Source organism: Typopeltis vanoorti, chromosome 18 (genome assembly GCF_054136105.1).
Source record: "Typopeltis vanoorti isolate ZY-2024b chromosome 18, IOZ_Tvanoo_1.0, whole genome shotgun sequence".
Lineage (NCBI taxonomy): Eukaryota > Metazoa > Arthropoda > Arachnida > Uropygi > Thelyphonidae > Typopeltis > Typopeltis vanoorti.
Window position 1 is genome coordinate 107636613 of NC_143566.1, and position 20931 is coordinate 107657543.

At 37.2% G+C, this 20931-nt stretch overlaps 1 long non-coding RNA gene across 2 annotated transcripts in view; it reads right to left on the reverse strand.

The window, feature by feature from the left end:
* The window catches only part of LOC150097040 (uncharacterized), a 113548-nt gene that overhangs the window by 7266 nt on the left and 85351 nt on the right, over window positions 1-20931 (reverse strand). The window lies entirely within an intron of this gene.

Genomic DNA, 20931 nt, shown 5'->3' on the forward strand with positions numbered 1-20931 from the left:
ATCACTTGAAAGCTCAATTAGCTGTTCTTTTTTCGATAACGAGAGGTCGTTCTCGTGACTGCAAGCCTGAAATAGATCTCGAACCCACAGAAGTTTCTTATAAAAGTTATTCTGAAAATGTTTCCAAATTCTGTTTCAGAGTTTTGAGGTGGCCACAAACCCTTTCCCAGTGGTTAAATTCTCAACTAATAAGTTTGGGGGCCCTATACAAAATAACCAATTGTATTTACCTTTTGAATACTATCTGGGGAAGCTCCAAACCTCCCCGTCCCTTTCACCAATGTATATAAAGTCGATATCAACAGTAGCCTGATTATGCGTTCGTAATCAGACTGCTGTTGTTATTGACTTTATATACACATTCAAACCTGTAAACAATTGTTGAATAATAACACAATAATGTAGGCATAATTACCGTAAAGGGAGAAAAGTCACAAAACAGAAAATGTTCGTACAAACTAACCAATTGTATTTACCTTTGAATGAGTGTCCAGTAAGTCAGCAAATCTTTCCTTTCGTTCAGCGTATTAATATTATCACGTTGCAACTGATGGGAATTCTGTGTTTCTGTGGATTCGTTACAGACCTCTTTCTCTTCAGAAACTACACACAAACTGTCATCACAAACCGGTTTTGTATTATCACTGTCATCCGAGCTATTTTTCCGTTTAAAGAAGGTACAATGTACTTATCCATAATTGAAATACCGTACTTACTCGCATATAACTCTCACCCCTGATTTTACTTTTCGAAAAAAAAAAATTAAAAAGTTTCGCATATACCTCGCAAATGAAAAAAAGCTGAAACACGTTCAGAGCAGGGCGATAGTAACTTGCTCCCGCGGTAAACAACACGCCCCCCCCCCTCCCCCCAATAGCCACTATATTGCAGAGGCAAGAAAAACAAGTACTTTTATTATGTCAGTGAATAAGGTACAAGCACTCTGTGTAATATATTTCTCAACAAATAGTGCACTTTTAGACAACTGGGATAAAAACGACACTAATTTATAAATCACATTTCCCCTCATAGAGAAACTATGCTGTATACACTCGAGCAAAACCATATGTTGCACCGGCAAACACAAAATCTAACTAAAAACTATTGTTATTAATTAGATTGTGTGAGTTCGCTGGCAGCAATAAAATTCAACCGAAAATATATAAATACTTGGTTAATGGAGGAAAACCTTCAACAATAAAAATCAATAAACAACAAGCAATTGGTTGAAATGTGGTCATGTGGACAACACAAAACAGCAAGTGAAAGTGGAAGCAATAAAACCATGTTGTTTTCCCCTTCAGCCCTCTTTTATTACTCGTCATTCTGCCGCTACAAATTAAAATAGTGGCAGAATGTTCATTCCACGAACATTCTGCCGCTATTTTTTTTTTTAAAGTATTCATTTTATTTCAATAATTTTTACTTACTTATTCAAGTTTAATTTGTTTTGTTTGGATAATTAAAATATATAGATTTATTTGGTTAATTTAAGCCTGTGGACCACCTGTCCTATCGTCGCGGACCATGGGTTGAGAAACACTGCTACAGGGTTCTCTCATCTTATGTGACCCCTAATTCATAAGTAGTATAGAAATAAAAGACATGACACAACATAAATAAAAAATGAATTTTAATTAGGAAAAGTATTTTGGAAAATTTTCTAGTGTTTTTTAACTCTTTCTTTTTTTTGGGGGGGGGACCCTCCCTGGGTACGCCACTGGCACTGAAAGTATTAGCACAACCCAGCAGATGCGCACATGACGCAAAAAAAAAAAAAAAAAAAAAAGATATGAATGCTACAGATGGCGGTCTAGGAAGACTGGTATATAATAAAGACAGTAAGCATCTCATTCACTGTGAAATAAACGAAGGAGAACTTTTAAATTTTAAACATGGGCTGATTGTTAGTCATATTCCAAAGCTAATATTTTGAAAAAAGTAAGGACACCGGTTTTACAGAAAGCCATCAAGACGTTGTCTTCGATGAACATCTGTGACTGTTTAGTAAAACTTTTTCCCAGACATCACAAATACAGCTTATAGGCGTTGACCATGTTGCAATAAGAAATAATAGCTGTCTGTTCTACTAATGGATTTTAGCTGTAATTTGTCTATTCCATAAAGATTACGTGTGTTGAAGCTAAGTGAGTTACTTTCTTTGGGGCAGTTTTGTATTTCTTCGAAATTACATATTCAAGTATTGTTTATTGTGTGGTCCGCGTGCATCCATTAGCACTATAAAAACGAGTTTCATAAATTAAAAAAAAAAAATAATAAATAAAAAAACAGGGAAAAAGCCGGATGCGTTAAAACGTATTAGGCCTTATATACATACCTTAAAACCGCAATACAACCTTGACTTCGTCTCAGAGAAAGGGGAAAGATAAAAAGCGTGGATTGTATGACAGCGATGTTATTTATCTCATGTGACCTCCAAATATAAATTAGTATTGGGGAAGGGGGGGCATTGGATAGTTGTGGTAAGATCTGAAGTTTAAAAGGTGTCTGAATTCCTTATTCTTCTTAGAAACTTGCGATAAAATATTGCTACAGGGCGAAAAAGGGGAAATCTCAAGACTTTGCATTTCACTGTAATTGGTTGAAGATTAAAAGACCTGTGCTTCCCTCTATCGCTGATCTTTTAATATATTCAATGACGTTTGCAATATCTTCACTACTAGTATACAGTAATATTTTGTTTGCTCATACTTAAATAAACTGAGGATGAAAATTGGAATATTATTTTTTCGCAAGTATAATTTACTTTCCTTCTTAAAAAACAAATTTGCTATTGCTTACTCTAAATTAGAGTATTATAAGAATATAGCGGAACACCTATGTGATATTTGTATATGTATGTATGGCTTCCGAAATGTGAGGTTTGGTATTTGTATTTTTGTATTGGAATAGGAGTTTTGCTGTCATTGTGATCGGACGTATTCCTTTAGACTCTGCTAGTTGATTTTTATAAAAGATTTTTCGGGAAGCTCGCATTGCACTGGAACTAACACAGTTCGTGACCTACTATCTCCCCCTCTGTATGAAATATGCAGAGGTCTAATGGCCGGCAGGCCCCACCCCCAATGAGGACCAGTGGTGGATGAATGGTATTTTAGGGAGGTAGGTCGCTGCACTGTGTCCAAGTAAGCCCCTGAAACTCCTTTTGCCTCGTTTTTAGGACAGTCACCTATAACAGACTAACTTTTTGATGGTAGACGCTTATTCTAAGCTGTCTACGGGATTTGCTAGTAGACTCTCGGTCTACAGGATTACCCGGGAAACTGCTAGTTTCTCTTAGGCCAAACTATGGACTCCCCATACGACGAGCTTGATTTCAAACAGCTATTGGCTATCTTTAAGCATGTAGGAGGCCTACTACAAAGGAAATGGCCAGGAAAAGTGGCAATCCACCAGATAGAGGAGGTCGAAACAGAGGACTGTCAATCCCCTGACCCTCTCCCCAGCACTTCTCAAGATAACACCAGAGAGATTATGTCACTGGTTAACGACCAGCCCCTAGTGGACTCAGACAACTCTACAGACTATCAGGTTGTCAGCAGAAAAAGAGCGTAAGAAGGGTTCGCCAGCAGCAGAGCCTGAAATAGCACGTCAACCCTTGGAAAAAACAATTTCAATGGACTTAACAGCACAGCCTGACGAAAGAATAGAGACTGACTCCAGGGCTCAACCCAAAGAGAGAATTCCACCTGTAATCTTAAGAACAAAAGAAAAATGGTCTTCAATAACAGCAACAATGAAGAACGCAAACATCAAATTTTCATCAGCCAAGTGTACAGAAGAAGGAATCCGGATTCAACCAGAACGAATTTCGAACTACCGCCAGCTCACCAGACTTATGGATGAACTAAAAGTCCCATATCATATATTTAAGCTCAAAAGCGAAAAAAACTTAACAGTCGTAATTAGAGGGCTGACTGAGACCATACCAGTAGAGGAAATAGCTACTGACCTCAGATCACAAGGCCTAGAACCGATTAAAATATCACGCATGTACCGAGCGGACAAGCGCCCTATGCCTCTGGTCTTGGTCGAAATCAGTAAAGATCATAGAGAAATTTACGACCTTAAAATAGTTTGCATCAAGACCGAACCTCTCAGAAGAAAGGCTTCAGCTGGTCAATGCCATCGCTGTCAAAAGTATGGACATGCGCAAAAGCTATGCAAAGCTGAATACAAGTGTGTGAAGTGCGGTAACAACCATCCATCACACACCTGCGTCAAACCACGAACCTCACCTGCTAAGTGTGCGAACTGTGGCGGCCCACACCCAGCAAATTATAAGGGATGCTCGCTCCATCCATTCAACCAGCAGAAGACTAGAGAGGCACTACCCCTGCCCAATCAGAATCGAATTACACCAGAAATCAAATGCGGGTCATTACTCCTGAAAAGTCATATGCATCTGCGGTCTCTACTAATAGCAAACCGGCATCTTGCAACCAAACCACCGCAGCAACCCTAGCTGCTACTTTGGGAGAGATGTTAACAGCCTTTAGCAAAACAAATCCAAATCAGGCTGACACCAACAAATTTCTCAAAAACACACAAGTTATCTTCTCCATGATTAATGGATAACACGGTCAACTTAACTAATTCATTACAGATTGCTTATTGGAATGCCAACGGCTAAACAACAATCTCCTGGAAGTAAAAGAATTTGCTGAAAGTTATAAGATAGATATTCTTTTAATCAACGAGACGCATCTTCGGCCTTGCGACAACCCCAAAATAAGGCACTGCACGCTGCTAAGATCAGATTTCCACCCCCTCTAGCGTTGAGGGGGTGGAACTGCTAATTTGTTAAAAAAAGCATAAGATAAAATGAGATCAAGAAATCAGCACCCACAAACCTGGAAGAAATTGGAATTGAAATACATACAAAAAATACAGGCTATCTAAAACTATATTCAGTCTACAACCCCTCCAGGCAAACCACTCCTTGTCTCAGACCTCTCCCAGCAACTTGACACAATCGAAGCAACAATAGTGGCGGGAGATCTATAAGCAAAACACTCTGCGTGGAACAGCAGAAACACCAATAATAATGGGAAGAGACTACACAAATTTGCTATGACAAGAAACATCATCATAGCAGGTCCTGTTGAACCAACACACTATGGCTCACTGGGCAAACCTGACGTGCTGGATATCGTCATTTTCAGGAACACCCCACATCAATTCCAGTTGCAGGTTATTAATGATCTTAGCTCCGACCACAATCCAGTTCTGCTTAGCCTAGGCAGAGAAGCAGAAACCATCCCTGAACAATCCTACATAAATCTTAAGAAGCTCAACTCAATTCTCAGCAACATCACAGGCCCTGTCCCAACTATCTCCTCATCCAAAGAAGTAGACATAGCGATCAATAAACTAGAAAGCACAATCCAAACTGGCCTTGCAACAGCCTCCATCGTTGCCGTTCCAGCCCAAACTAACCTGCTCCCAGAAGAGATTCTAAAGCTTATCCGCAGCAAAAACAGAATTAGATGTCGATACCATACAACACTATCACCTCAGGATAAACAAGAGCTTAACGGAGCAACAAACCTAGTCCGATATGCAATTAAAGACCATAAAAATCAGCAATGGGAGAGGAAACTAAGCTCCTTAAAAACTGAAGATAACTCACTATGGAAAATGACTAACGCCCTCCGCAGCGATCACCCCAACATAAAACCAATACACGGAGAAAAAGGTATAGTCTACCGAGATGATGAAAAAGCTGAAGCTTTTGCAGAATCTCTGGAGCTGCAATTCCAACCAAACTACACTCATGCGGACTTACGCCTTATTGAAAAAATCCACAAGCAAGAACGCTATGCACTTCATCGTTCAACCACCCGTGACAACTCAAACTATACCACGCCAAATGAAATATATCAAATCATCAAGAACCACAATAACAGAAAAGCACCAGGTCCTGATCAGATTTCAAACAAAATTATAAAAGCACTCTCCCATAAAACAGTTATGCATCTAGTGGCGATCATCAATGCGATGCTAAGACTCAACTACTTCCCCACTCGCTGCAAACAGGCAGATGTAACCCTCATCTACAAACCCGGAAAAGTACCTCAATTCCCCCAGAACTACTGACCTATCAGCCTCCTATCAAATCTGGGAAAAATCGCAGAAAAGATAATTCTGAACCGCCTACAAAATGAGACGGACAAGATCGACCTAATCCCAAAAGAACAATTCGGATTTCGCAAAGGCCACTGCACAACCCAACAGGTCCACAGACTTATAGAATACATAACTATTGGATTTAACTGGAGACAGCATACAGGTGCAATCTTCCTAGATGTGGCGAAGGCCTTCGATAAAGTGTGTCACAAAGGCCTCATCCACAAACTAATTACTGCAAAATACTCACTAAACCTCATCCAAATCATAGACTCTTACCTAAAAGACCGAAAATTTCAAGTGAAACTTCGTGGGCTCAGATCCACTACAAGAAGTATCACAGCAGGTGTCCCGCAAGGCTCGCTATTATCGCCGCTGTTCTTCAACATTTTTATCTCAGACGTCCCAAGCACAACATCTATCGCCATGTCATCCGCATAAAATGCCATAATATCTAGCCACACAACGACTACAAAACGCAGCAACGAATCTTGAAAAATGGTTTCGGTTATGGAGAATTGACGTCAATGCAAACAAAAGCACGGCCATACTATTTACTAGGAAAAAAGCAAACCATCACTGAGCAGTCACGATGTTCAATACTGATATCCCATTGCAAAAAGAAGTAAAATACCTGGGAATCAAACTAGATAATAATCTCAGTTTCAACTCCCACATCTCTCATGCTTGCAACAAAGCAAACTCTGCAATAGCTCAGCTCTACCCTCTACTCAACCGTAGAAGCAAAGTCAGCCCAGAAAACAAATTAAGAATATACAAAGCAATCATCAGACTTATTCTGACATATGGTTCGTCAGCGTGGAGCCACACCTCTCCTAGCAACATCAAACGATTACAATTAATCCAAACCAAATGCTTCCGAATGATCTTCGATGCCCCGTGGAAATACCATCCTCCACCAAGACGGAAACCTACCAGACATACCTACGTTTCTCCTCCAGATAGCAACCAAGTACTTTGCTCAGGCATCACTCCATCCCAACCTACTCATTCGTGAGTCATCAGATTACGATGAAAAAGACAGATGGAAACATAAACGCCCAAAGGCGGCGCTGATCACAAATTGAAAGAGATTTTTGAGCACTTGGGCGAGCCAAGTGCTCAAAAACTCTTCCATTAAACCGGGAATTATTCATAGCGATGAAGGGATCAGAGTCCACGGGACTGATATCCATCAAGCCACAGAAGTTATCAGTTATTAGTTGGTATTTGTATTGAGACTGTGTACCTTTCACAAATAAAATTATCAGAAATGAAATTATAAAGATGAACTTGTAAAATATTGTAATCAAGAAAATATATGATACATAATAAAGACACAAGTATTCTAGAAATAAGTCAGTTTAATAAACAAAATATATTCATTTACTAAATGCAGATATTCTTATGAGATGTGTGAGTTTCATGTTTAAGTCAGTCTTAGTAGGTGCGCATATTCCTACAAGACCGTCGACACCAGCTGAGGTTATTTACAGCTGCAGTAGTTACATTCATACTTCAATCGCTTTTTAAGCGTATATAAAAATATAATAACATAAAATAAAATAAAAAAAAATAAACAGTTTTAAAGAATTATAGTGTAATTTATTTCAAATAAAAAATGACAAAAAATAAATACATACTGTATATATGTATTTATTTTTTGTCATTTTTATAAATAAATACCAAAAGGTAATAAAATATTTAAAAAACACATTTCTATTAACTTTTTGCTGTGTTTTTTAAGCATGAATACCTGTCGAGGAAGCCCACTTACATTTCGCAGAACTATGGGGTTCCACTTGGTTGTCAACCGTTTTGTATTAGACATTCTGGTCTAAATATGACCATCCCTTATTTCACAAGCGGCTATTCCACTCAACCAAGTGGCACTCCTATCACGGTGAAAGTGAAGTTATACATGCGATTGAAATATCGCGTTTACTGGAAGTTCTTCGCAAAGACAATTTATCGAAATGCAAATAATCGAAAACCAACAATACATGAAACCTACAAAATCGTCGAATGATCAAATCTAAATCCAGATTAACTTTCCTGAGAACTTATGAGAATATAACTTTCGGCATGGAAGATTGGTTTGCACTACTTTAAAAGACACGAACTCAGTCCACGAGCTCATTTATTCACCTTTTATGAGTGCGTTTGAGTTTCACTGGCATAACAGCTGTTACGAAGTGTTTGTTAGGAGCGATTTTTGTTTCGAACTGTGTTTCACTGAAAACACACATTACTATCTCCAAATGGTTCGATACGTTGGGCACATCATCTGGATTTATCACCCTCAATAAATTCTGTACGGTCCTTTTAGAATGCCAAAAAGTTAACTAACTCGTATAACTTATATCAAGTAGAGACTGAAATGTAAACTGTGGCATATAAAGAGGCAAATAAAGGCTTTCCATTTGGGAGATATTGCTAGAAATCCCATCAAGTTAAATACGAGTTCCGGTTTAAAAATACCGATAATCGACAAACCAGCCGAGGATACACTCACAAACGAACCATTAAGTTTGTGAGTGTATCACACTCACAAACTTAATGGTTCGTTTCTAAGGTACTTGGTTGGAACACAAGAGCAGCATGACTCATGTTATTGAATGGCAATTGTGGAGAGGTGAATTGATACGATTACACCAAAGAGCAATCTGCCACTGAAGGGCTGATGCAATACTGGTGAAAGTGGAGGATTAATGGACGGTACTGTTGTGTTCAAATTAGAGAAGGCGATGGAGGAAACAGGTTTGCACATGTGACAAAGCACACAGTAGCAAGACCGTCGACACTAGCTGAGGTTGTTGATCAATTCACTAAAGCTCTTACGGAACAACCATACACAGTTGCACGTGTCCAGTAGCACAGTTTGTCCAATTCATAAAAGTTTGTAAGACTGTTCCGTGATGAATGTCTCAGAGTTTCAAAACAAAAATAATAATAAATAAAAATCATCAAAAGTCCGGATAGCGATATATTATGCTTAATATTTTTAATGATAAATAATATAGTTCGCCCACAGTTTGTAGATCTCTCCTTGGCATTCTGCCAACAATAGTCGATTCATGCTGAAGGAGAGAAAGAAATGAAGGACGTCCGAATTGGTCGCCAACATGCGAAATTACGTGCTTTCTTGTCTGTCGCTGTACTAGTACTAGATTGATTTTTGTTTTTCTCTTTTTGCATTATTTTTTTATTATTAATTTGTATGATGGATCCAGTACAGTGAACAAGTTCTGTTGTTAAATGTTTCAGTAGCTCTTGCAGAAGAATATTGAATAATGTGCTGCATTCTGCGAAAAAGAATCATCAGAAGGCCGTCTTCTTGTTCCCCTTTCTCAAGTCATAAAACGTGCAAGTGCAATTGTGGGCGTATCGGGGTCGACTGTTAAAAGAATTCGTAGGGAATCAAAAGATGAAGGTAAGCCAAAATTTAAATCTCCTAAAATAAAAAAAAAAGCGCCAGAGAAAGAAAATCATCGAAACCGTAGCTTTGAATGATTTTGATGTAGACGTTATAAGAAGAGCTATTCACGAATTTTACGTGGTCGAGAAAAGAGTGCCAACTGTTCCGAAATTGACTCCTGTGCTTAAAGAAAAAATTAGTTTTCCTTGGAAAAGAGAAACTTTAAGGAAAATACTTCATGAAATCGGATTTTGTTTTAAAATGTCCCAGAATAAAAGAAAACTTATCATGGAGCGAAGTGACATTGTTGTATCTAGATGAAACTTGGATTGATAGTAATTTAACTTATGTCAAATGTTGGCAGTCTAAAGAAGAATGTGGAGTGCTACAAACCGGAAATGCCTCGCGGCGCATAATAATTTTGTGTGCGGGTGGAGAAATGGGTTTTTTACCGAATTCAAACTTACTATACAAAGCCAATTACCATAGGCAAATTAATTCTACAATCTTCGAAAAGTGGGCAGAAGAAAAACTGATTCCAAACCTTCCTAAAAATGCTGTTATTATAATTGATAACGCTTCATATCACTCTATTCGATTAAACAAAGTTCCAAATTGGTCTAATAACAAGCAAGTTCTTATGGATTGGCTCTCTGCAAAAAGCATTTCTCATTCCCCAGATATGAAAAATTGAATTGCTTAATTTGGTCAAAAGAAACTCGCCCACAACTAAACTACTTAAATTCGACACGATGCTCAAAGAGCATGGATTTCTAGCTTTGAGGCTACCACCATATCATTGCGATATTAATGCTATTGAGTATGTTTGGGCAGAAGTGAAAAGTTTCATTCGCCATCGCAACGTAACTGGAGATATTGACATGTCGAAACTTTTTAAGCTTTCAGAACAGGCGATTGAAAGTATTACAGTTGAAAACTGGGGAAAATATTGCTTTCATGTCACCTCATTGGAAAATATGTATTGGGACAGAGAACGGAATTATCGAAGAATTATGCGAACCTTTGGTGATCAGTTTAAGTGAAAATGATCCCAATTCGGACACCGATTCAGATGACTCTGAAGATTAAAAGGATTTGATAATGGTATTTTCTTCCAACATTTATTTTGCATGGGTTTGTTAAAAGAGTCACAACAAGTCGTAAATAATTAATCAGTTTAGGACATTAAAGTGTCTCAGTTCTCTCAACTGTAAGTTTAGAATATCTAAGTTCATTTGAAAAAAATTATACCTTTTTTAATTTTGTTAATACTCTACGTACATTTTTCCAACTGTCACATAAGCAAAATAGTTATACTTTAAAAACTACAATGTTCCTAAAAGAAAAGCTAAATTTTCCGACCTGTAATAATAAACAAACTCATCCCAGAAGACAGATTGATTACCCTATTATCGGAATGGATTCTCCTTTTTCTGACATGCGCAGAAGTGTCGAGGGATCTCTAATCGATGGGCGAACTATAACTATTAAATAAAGCAGTATTTCTTGATTCTCCCTCATATACACACGAGAATTGTTTTTTTTTTTAAATAATTCAACTTGAATACAAAAGATTGCATCAACTACGCTATACAATAATCCGTGTAAATAACGAAGGTTTAAGTAAAAATAACAGCACATTTGAGCAGTAAACTGAAATAATAATGAACTTACACTTATTTCTAAGACATATTGGTTTTTTTTTATTTCATTTTTTGGCTCGGAAAAAATTCTCGAATTTGGTGAAATCTATTTGGGAGAATTCAATGTGTGTGTGTGTGTGTGTGTGTGTGTGTGTGTGTGTGTGTGTGTAGAGATGATACTGAAGAAACTTGAGTTTCAATCCCGTATAGTACACCAGAAACATATATAAGCACTTTTCTTGGTAACGTAGCTACTCTCATGCGATAATGGTAAGATTTTCCTCCCCAAAAACAGCCAAGCCTTCCATAGAACACACACTCATTAGCATACACAAAAAATGTGGCCATAGAAGCCAAGTTAATTGGATATTTAGCTACTAGGCATAGCATAAAAGGAAGATGTGCTAAAGCATATACTGAGATATAGATGGTTGGTGTGTTTTTTTTTCTCCTTTCAGTCGTTTCCGACCGTAGGTGACTGTAGGTATTGCCCACAAAGTATTCTGGTGAGATTTTTACAGGGTAGTTCACCATTGCTTCTCCCCCATTTTATCCGGGCTCGGAACCGGCATATGGCTGGGACGTATTCCTGACTGTAATCCATGTGTGTTCACGGGGACGGTTTGTCTGTTCTAGGGGACGGAAAACCCGAGTTTCTTGGTGAAAAAAAACCCTAACTCCGTATGATAACTCACCTTTCGTCGAAAGAGACCACAAAGATTCTGACGGGAATCGAACCCAGGTCTTTTCAACCAAAGGGCTTCGTCTATACTGGCTGAGCTACGGAGGCTCGAGATATAGATATTAGTGATTTATTCCACCCGATATTTCTAATAGCCAAGTAAATCATTGCTTCATATAAACGTAATTTTTGAATACGTAGTTCAGATAAATAGAGTGTCGTTAATCCTATCTCCGGATTATGAAGCCCTCATTAGTGTTCTTTATATCTCACAAAGGACTTGAATCTAGGTCTTTTCATCCTAAGGGCGTCTCCGAGTCATTTAAAGAATTTATTAATGCCGTTATGGTAACAGTTATAACAGTTTATAGAATATCACACAGTGTATGCAGTATATGTAAATAGTTCTGAAGTATGTATGGAGACAGACATTTTGATTTTATTAAAGAAGTACTGAAATCTCTTCATTCCCCCCCCCTGCTTCTGGTTCTCCTCATATTTCAAATGTTTCAGTACAAAATCCTTTGATCAAGATCCTCTTCAAAAAGTTCCTTTTGTAATAAGCAAGCGCCCTTCATGGCTAATTGAGGCTCTACAAAACTAAGAAATGAAAATTCGAGTACATACTCACAGAGACATACGAACGCTTGATACTGGGGCGACTGCCAAGGGTGTCTGTGTCAGAAGGGCCCCTAGTGATAGGATATTTTATCACTTATCGAAATTGCAAATAATAAATAAAAATAAATATCTAGTAGTAGTCGAAGTACTAGATATTGAAAGTACGAAGTCCTCTAAAATCTAAAAGAAATCTAAAAAATCGATGTATTTCAAGGAATATATTGGGTGTAGATTCTACAAAACAGCTCCCTCTGTAGGCAATGAACGCAAACGTTTGTATGTGACTAGATGTGCGTTCAGTGTTGAATCATTTCATTGCAATCAAAGTAGTGGAAGTAATACAACTTTATTTTTCCTCCTAGTACTTCCATTGCCTTCCTTGAAATTTCTATTGTCCGTCTAGTAGAAACAGAAAATAAAATAAAAACTTCCCATGCTATTCTAGATTTCACAACTTGTTGACAGAAGGTAGAAGTTTAGTTTGCGAGTGCCCTTGACTGATCAAAAACAAGTCTGTTGTCAGAGATGAAGTTTCGCTTGGTGCCAAACAGGTGCTTTGGGGGAAAACTTCCTGTTATAAAGAGGAAAACAACCCCCGGTATGGTATAATTAGCCCACTAACTAGAAAAGTACGTCATACAATAATTAACATTCAACTTCGGATTTTATTTGCGAAGGTTCCGTGCGCTAACTCCACGTCTGCTGTTATGTGGAACACAAAACTGCACCAAACCCGATCAACCCACTCAACCACGCGAGTCTTGTGCGTAACATTACGCAATAAATGACGCATTATTCGACCTTCCTTCCTTTCCCTATGACCTCTTATTTTTTGCTTACACCCTAATTTTAACCATTAACGCTGAGCTGGACAAGGTTCGTATTTCTCAGGCCGGCGAAAGCAAATAACTTTCAGATAGAGTGTCAATTAAAAAATTCATAACCCTAGGTTGTTAACATCTTGGTATTTCTCTGGACTTCCTGAAATCGAAGTCTCTCTCTCTCTCTCTCTCTCTTATTACTGTGTTCATTAAATTGTTATTAAATGGTAAAGTAAGAAAAATTATTACTATTGCATTCGTTTCAGTGTTAATCACTCTAATGGATAAACTCTATAATTAATTATATGCATACAATACATGTTTGCGTTATATGAACTATATTAAAATAAGCAATGAGAGACAGTTGTATATTTAGAGAATTACACACACTTCAATAGCATATGGATCATTCTTTGATCTTGACCACGCTTTCTATCCTTGTATATTCTCCACAAGTTTGTGATAATACGAGTACTTTCCACACGACAATCAGCCCACGTGCTGTCCCTCACCCGATACTCGCATCAGTCCAAAAAGTGTTTTATGGAGTTGGAAATGGGCACTCTGTCAAAGACAGTTAAGTTTTCGCTCACCGTTTTATCGAACAGTTGATAGGATGCATCATCATATATGAGTCTATTACATAAAACTGTCCAAATTTACGCGACAAAAGGAAGTAAGTTTAATTTGCGAGTGCCCAGGTTTGTTGCTTATCTCAGAGTTCATCCTTCCACGCACTTCAGCTGATGGTCCAAATGTTTGCCATGAGAAACAATCCCCAGACATTACACCGCTACCATCGAACTTCACAGTTGGTCTGAGACATTCTGATATAAGGAATTCTCCGGACACCCTCTACACTCCACTATTCAATTGGAGGAACTGTACCATGATTCCTCTCTTCCTGTCATGAACTTCGAAAGCTGTGCTGATCAGTGAGGATGCCTTTTATACCTGTGTACTCTTTACTGTTGATTGCTATAGTTGGTATTCGGCTTATGTAGTTGTTCTTCCAGAAAAAGGCAGAATGCAGATCTGTACGTACTTTCCTACTACTAACCTTATGCACTCTTAAATCATGGTTGATCATTTCCCATCGGATTTTCCGAGAGTTCATTCGAGCACTGTTTAGTCCATTGGGGTTAGCTTCATGGGTCAGTCTGTGTATTTCTTTGCTGAGGTGGCATCATGACCTTTCCATTGGCTGATATGTCTCTTACAACCAATTCATTATTTTATTACTCTCATGAACGAATAGGCTACTGATTGGGCATCATATAATATCACCTCTGTCGGGATTTGCAAGTTCTTTATATGTGCCTTTCAAAGTACGTGGATGTATAATATACTAGGAAACATATCTGTTTGCTTGATAAAACAGTATAGGCTAGGAGTGACGTTAGAGATGTGTATATCACTATGAGTCATTTTTTTAAACTAGAAAGAGGTCTCAATATACGGTATGTTCAAAAAGTATCTCAATATGTGGGTACACATGGTCGAGATACTTGCGATTCAGGATTTAGCCTCTCAAAGTAAGGCCCTTTCAACAATGAACTTTACCCATAATTTCTTCTGCTGTTTAAGACATTTATTGAAATCTGTGCAAATTTTGTTTATCAGCCACGACTTCGTGAAATCTGTGACCTTTAAAAAATATTTCAGCCTCGATAGCAAAAAAATATTCCTATGGAGGCTAAATCGAGTGACTATATATGATATAATTCTCCATTCTTTGATCAAAAATACTGCACAAGTTGAAACATTGAGACAAATGAGTTTCATTGTTCTGATCACCGTTCGGTATTGAGTTGCATGGTCCCACTGATCATGTAACTCAGTTCTAAACGACGATCACAATGCTAAATGATATTGTTCATGCTTTCATAGATTAGGAGGAAAGGTAGTTACTCAGTACCTTTCGCAAAGATGTCAACTTTTCCATTATGTTTCTTTCTTATTCTAGAGGAATTTCCGTCGGTGTTTTTCATCACGATTGACATATACACAGTTCAACACAAATTCATCGAAATAATACATTTCTTCCTCCCATCTTTTCTTTATTCCTCCCTCTACTTTAATTTTTCAAAATTACTTTCTTAGTATATACGAGTATATCTTAACTACTACAATCTACACATATTCATGTCTAAAGTGAATGAGTTTCTTCTCATCAATCAAAGAAATAATGAGTGTTTCTTCAGATCCTATATACTGTTCATATAAATGTTGCAAACACAAACATTATTACATAGCATCATCACACAAACGATGTTCATCTTCACCCTACGATTCACCATTGGCAGATCAATGATGAGTTTGTCTGGAATTAGGGAATTATGATTCTACAACCAAAAGTGCTACCATAAAAACCTAACACTACACCACGTATTTTTTTTTTTTTGTTGAATATCAATAATATTTAAGACTTCTTTCACTGAGGCGTATTTGAACGTGAGAGGGCGCAGTTTTAATATTGACAATAACAAATTCTACCGATAACGTAATTTGTTAGTTTCATCTTCTGCTTGAACTGAACTGATTTTATTATTATTATTATTATTATTATTCCTACTATTTCTATTTCTACTGCTTTTTAGCCAATCATATTCATTCAGCTAATTGTATTGAAAAGATAGTGTCCACATAACAGTCCGAAGCAAAAATAACTATTTTCACAAGAAGGAGAGGCAAAATAAGTTTAATTACAATGGTTAAAAATATGAATAAAAAATGCCCACACTCTTAAAAGTGACACAAAATTTGATATAGGAATCTAACATTTTGATTCCTTGTAGAGAACCACTTAGAGAAAACCTGAGATTCTGTGAAAAACTGACTTTACGATAGGATGTCTCAATACACGAAACCACTGGTATTGTTCATAAAGATTCCTTCCTAAAGAAAATGGCTTTTATATTGTCATCAAAACAACTGGACAGGTGCTCTTCTGACAAAAGCAAACTCTGCCACACGAACAACTTTTAACTTTCTAAATAGAGTGTAATTTTTAGTTTAAAAATAAAAATTAATCCATATTATTTTGAATGATAATACAAATTAAATTTTTGAAATCACTTTTATAATCGAAAACTTGAAAGAAATTCTATTAATATTCAGAATATTTGGTAGAATTGACAGTCAGTGAGACAGACAAAAGCGAAAATTTTGAGATCAAAAAGATTAAAATACTTGCAAAGTCCTTGTAAATTCAATTAGCTCCATCAAGTTTGTTTTTATAAAAGAAAACCTGTTCGTAAGTATAGATAGGTAAAGATAATTTAAATGTCATTTTAAGACATAATCTTATTATCCCAAAGGTTGCTTTTAATTCACGGGTGATTTAGAAGGCGGGGAGACATGTAAGTTATGAGATTCGTAAAGTGTAACTACTTGCTTTCTAATTTCAATAATTTCAAGGTAATTTCAGCTTAATTCCTTCACTACCTAAACAGTGATTTATTTCCCTGTACAAAGATTATAAAAATACTTCAAAAATAGACCAGACAGACTAATTTATTTAATCCTGTTTCCTTTAAAAAAAAAAAAAAATCCACGTATTTTTTTAATATCAATATTTAAGACTTCTTTCACTGAGGCGTATTTGAACGTGAGAGGGCGCAGTTTTAATATTATCAATAACAAATTCTGCAAGTAATGTCATTTGTTAATTTCATCTTCTGCTTGAACTGAACTGATTTCTACTGCTTTTTTGGCCAATCATATTCATTCCGAAAATTGCTTTAAGAATAGAAAAATATTTTTATGAAGTAATTATCATATTTATTAACCAAGCAGGCGAAAGGTTAAGTATTTACAATTCAATAGTTATATTAACCTTAGGGCTTGCTCAGAGGACAAGCACCCTTTTCGAATGACCAACCAAATAATGTGGATACTGGTTGTTTACAAACAAATTACCAACCGGTTTGCTTGAGGAAAGGAGAGAAAGGGGTGGGGAGAAATAAAAACAGCCAGCGGTCCCTATGACCAAGAATCTCACGAGAGACCGAGAGAAGATCCTATTAAAATTGTTTATGTATATTGTATTTGTTGGGTTAATACTTAATAAAAAAAATAAAAAAAAAAAACCAACCGGCTAATCGCATCTATGAACTGGGGTTGTAGTAAGTTCACATTCCAATGTACAGTTGTGGTCGGTGAACCTTGGGGTGTGGTTATGTTCATTTTTAAGACAAGAAAAGGAATGCATTTCTCACGGTTCCAGGTGCATATGGTTAAGGATACAAATATAGTAAAAGAAGCCAAAACTTAAAACCCCTGCAATATTTGTGTTCATGGGTATTTCCGAGAGAGTCTAAAATTGAAATAAAATTTAAATTCTAAAATATCATCATCGTTTTTAGTTAGTATTTATACCTAACTTTTCTGGCTTTTCAGAAAATAAACAGAAAAAATCCCACAAAACAGGCAAACCTGTCAGAAGAACATACGCAACTTGCATACATAACACACTGTCTTTAGCTTCTTCGACCGTAAGTCCCAAACACAAACCAACTCCTCAGAGAATCTTTCAGAGAATAGTTAGTTGGGAGTTCGAGCTATGAACAAGATGAGGAAGATCATTCCAACCAAATGTTAAAGTTGCATCCATTGTACGCAAACTGGTGTGAGGTACAGCAGATGCTGGGTTAGCCACTCCGAATTTCAATCAAACGCACATCTTCCGCAGTCAGGATATTCGGTCACCATTCTCTGCTTCATAGGTGGATCTGTAACAGCCGCCATTTTGAACTACTTTCCTGCGCTCATGTGACTGATTGTAGCGCCACTCACTGTGGTGAAACTAGCTACTACTACTACTACTCAAAAGAAAAAGGAAACTACTTTTGGACCACCCTTCGTATTTTATTGTTCTGGGCCAAACTTACCTTTCTGAACTCATTGACAGAAATTGTATTGTTAAAGTAATTTTAGACTAATTGCCATTCCATAAAGAAAAGGAAAAAAGAAAACGCAAATTAAACCTCATTCGGAGTAAGATTTCCACCTACAGTGTGACATTTCATATTGGCAATAGGCCAACATGTTGGCTGAATACTTTGTCATTCCTAAGAGTCAAGGTTGGGTGTCATGGCAGAGCGCCATCAAAATTTATGTGTGTACTCATCAAATATGACACCAACGTGCAAACTTCTGTGAACAAAGGAATCATGTTTTTAAGTTGAGATTCTTGCTGCAGTCATCTGCATTGATTTTCTGCGCCACCTGTTGAAGTCCTTGTGACATACATATGGTTGTAACCCAGCATAAAGACAACACATTCAAACCTGAGTTGAATTTTTCCACTGCTTTTATCCTGCTTCTCACCAGGAGGTCTTCCTGTGGGTTAATTTGTATTCTTAGTTGACGGGAAACTGGTGTCATTAACTACTGTTTAGAATGTTTCCAAGTCGATAGTGTCCTTCTACGAGTTATTTACCCATAGAGGGCGCCTTGATGCAAGTGATACTATAACTCTTTTAATTCAGTAAACCTATAGAGCAAGAGATTGATGGTAAGGCTTAAGGATACAGCAAGAGATAAAATATGATAAATTATGATAGAGTAGATAAATTACGGGCGCCCCCCACGCACACTTTTGGCCTTTATTCTATTCAGATTAAGACAGTAAAACAACGGAGCATAAATGTATTGCCATTTATTTATAAACAGCCACCTAAATTCAGCTAACATAATCTTCCCTACTGACGATGTATCCTACATAGTTACTATGATAATTCAAAGCAGTTCACTCGGTTTCAACTAAGCCCTTCAATTGGAAAGACGTGGATTAAAATCCCAACTAGGATGCGAAACCTTTTCAGATGTAAAAAATCTGAAAGTGAATCAACTCGTTTTATAAGATCAAATGGGTTTCCCTCCGTGAAAGTGGGGCTTTTTTATCCCTCAAAATAGGCTTATTTGGCAGAAGAATGAATGCAATTGTATTTTTACAATATGATGATGAAATTAGAAAAGAGATCAACTTAGAGCACCTATCCATTGAAATAAGCAAAGAGCCATTCTTTAGCAAAAAACACAATGATAAACTTAAATCTCCTCGAATCTTGTTCAAAAAAGGATTCACAGCAAGAAAATAACAGAAAAGGACTTGACATTTTACATCACTTAAATAATCCAAACTATGTCATTGCCTACACTGGTAATCATCTGATGAAGCACTCAACTAAGGAAGTTGAGTGCTTCATCCAGGGGTTTTTCGAACTCTACCTGGAGGCGAGGAAATGCAAATCAAAACCACAGCTGGCAAAATAGCTTCAAACTTCACTTGTGAATTAACAACCATACAAACAGCTCTCAAGTTCAATCTCTCTAATCCAATAATAAATATCTGATTTTCCTTTTCAGTCGTTTCCGACCGTAGGCAATGCCTTTGTGGGCAATTGCCTACGGTCGGAAACTTTAAATTCACCTATGGTGAATTTAAAGGCATTGCCCACAAAGTATTCCAGGTGAGATTTTTTACAGGGTAGTTCACCATTGCCCCCTCCCAATTTTGTCCGGGCTCGGGACCGGCATATGGCTGGGATGTTTTCATGACTGTAATCCGTGTGTGTTCATGGGGTCGGCTTGCCTGTTCTGGTGACGAAAAACCCAAGTTTCCGGGTGAAAAAACTCCTACCTCCGTATGAGACCGGTTAACTCACTTTTTGTCGGAAGAGACTAGATAAAGGTTCCTCACGTCACGGACGGGAATCGAACCCAGGTCTTCGACCAAAGGGCTTCGTCTATACTGACTGAGCTACGGAAGCTCTTGTAATAAATATTACAGAAGGAATAACCATCTACAGCGACTCAAAATCTGTACTTGATGCATTAAAAAATGGAAAAACAAAACTCACATAGGAAATTCATGAACTACTAACAATCTTAAATTTGAAAAATAAGAACTGCACACTGCAAAGGATACCAGCCCATGCAAATATTGAAGGCAATGAAAGAGCAGAAAGACAGACTAGCCAAAGAAGCAAGACATTTACCTCAAAAATTACACCCACTATCACTAAGTGATGCTAACTCTGTTCAAAATAAGATTGGTAAAACAAACTATCAAGAAGAAGAATGAAATCAGTGAAATTAATGAAAATAAAGAAATAACCACAATCAACACCAGACTAAGGATGGAACATTTTAAAGGCATAAAAATTCAGCCAGACGGTAGTAGGAGCTATGAAACATGCACAAACTGTCCAAGAGCTGAACTAACAGCTGTCCATTTATTCTTGTCCAGCAATTGCTGTTGCTGTACAGAAAATTGACAATAACTTAGAGAAACGCTTTAATCCATCAAAGTTCAACAGATTGCCAAAGCAGTTCTACAGATCCACGGTCATATCTAGAAGCTCATCAATGGACTCGGCAACAACACAACAACAATGTACGCAATTAGCAGACATAAGCACATGGCATACATAATTCTATTACCCGCTAAAGAGTTTGCTGTTCTGGTCCAGCAGAATCGATAGGTAGTGAAAGTGTTGTACGCATGCGTCAAATGAAATATTTATTTGTTAAAAAGAATGGGTTCTTTATGTTCAAAGGAATCTAGATTAATTTAATATTGAGACCACA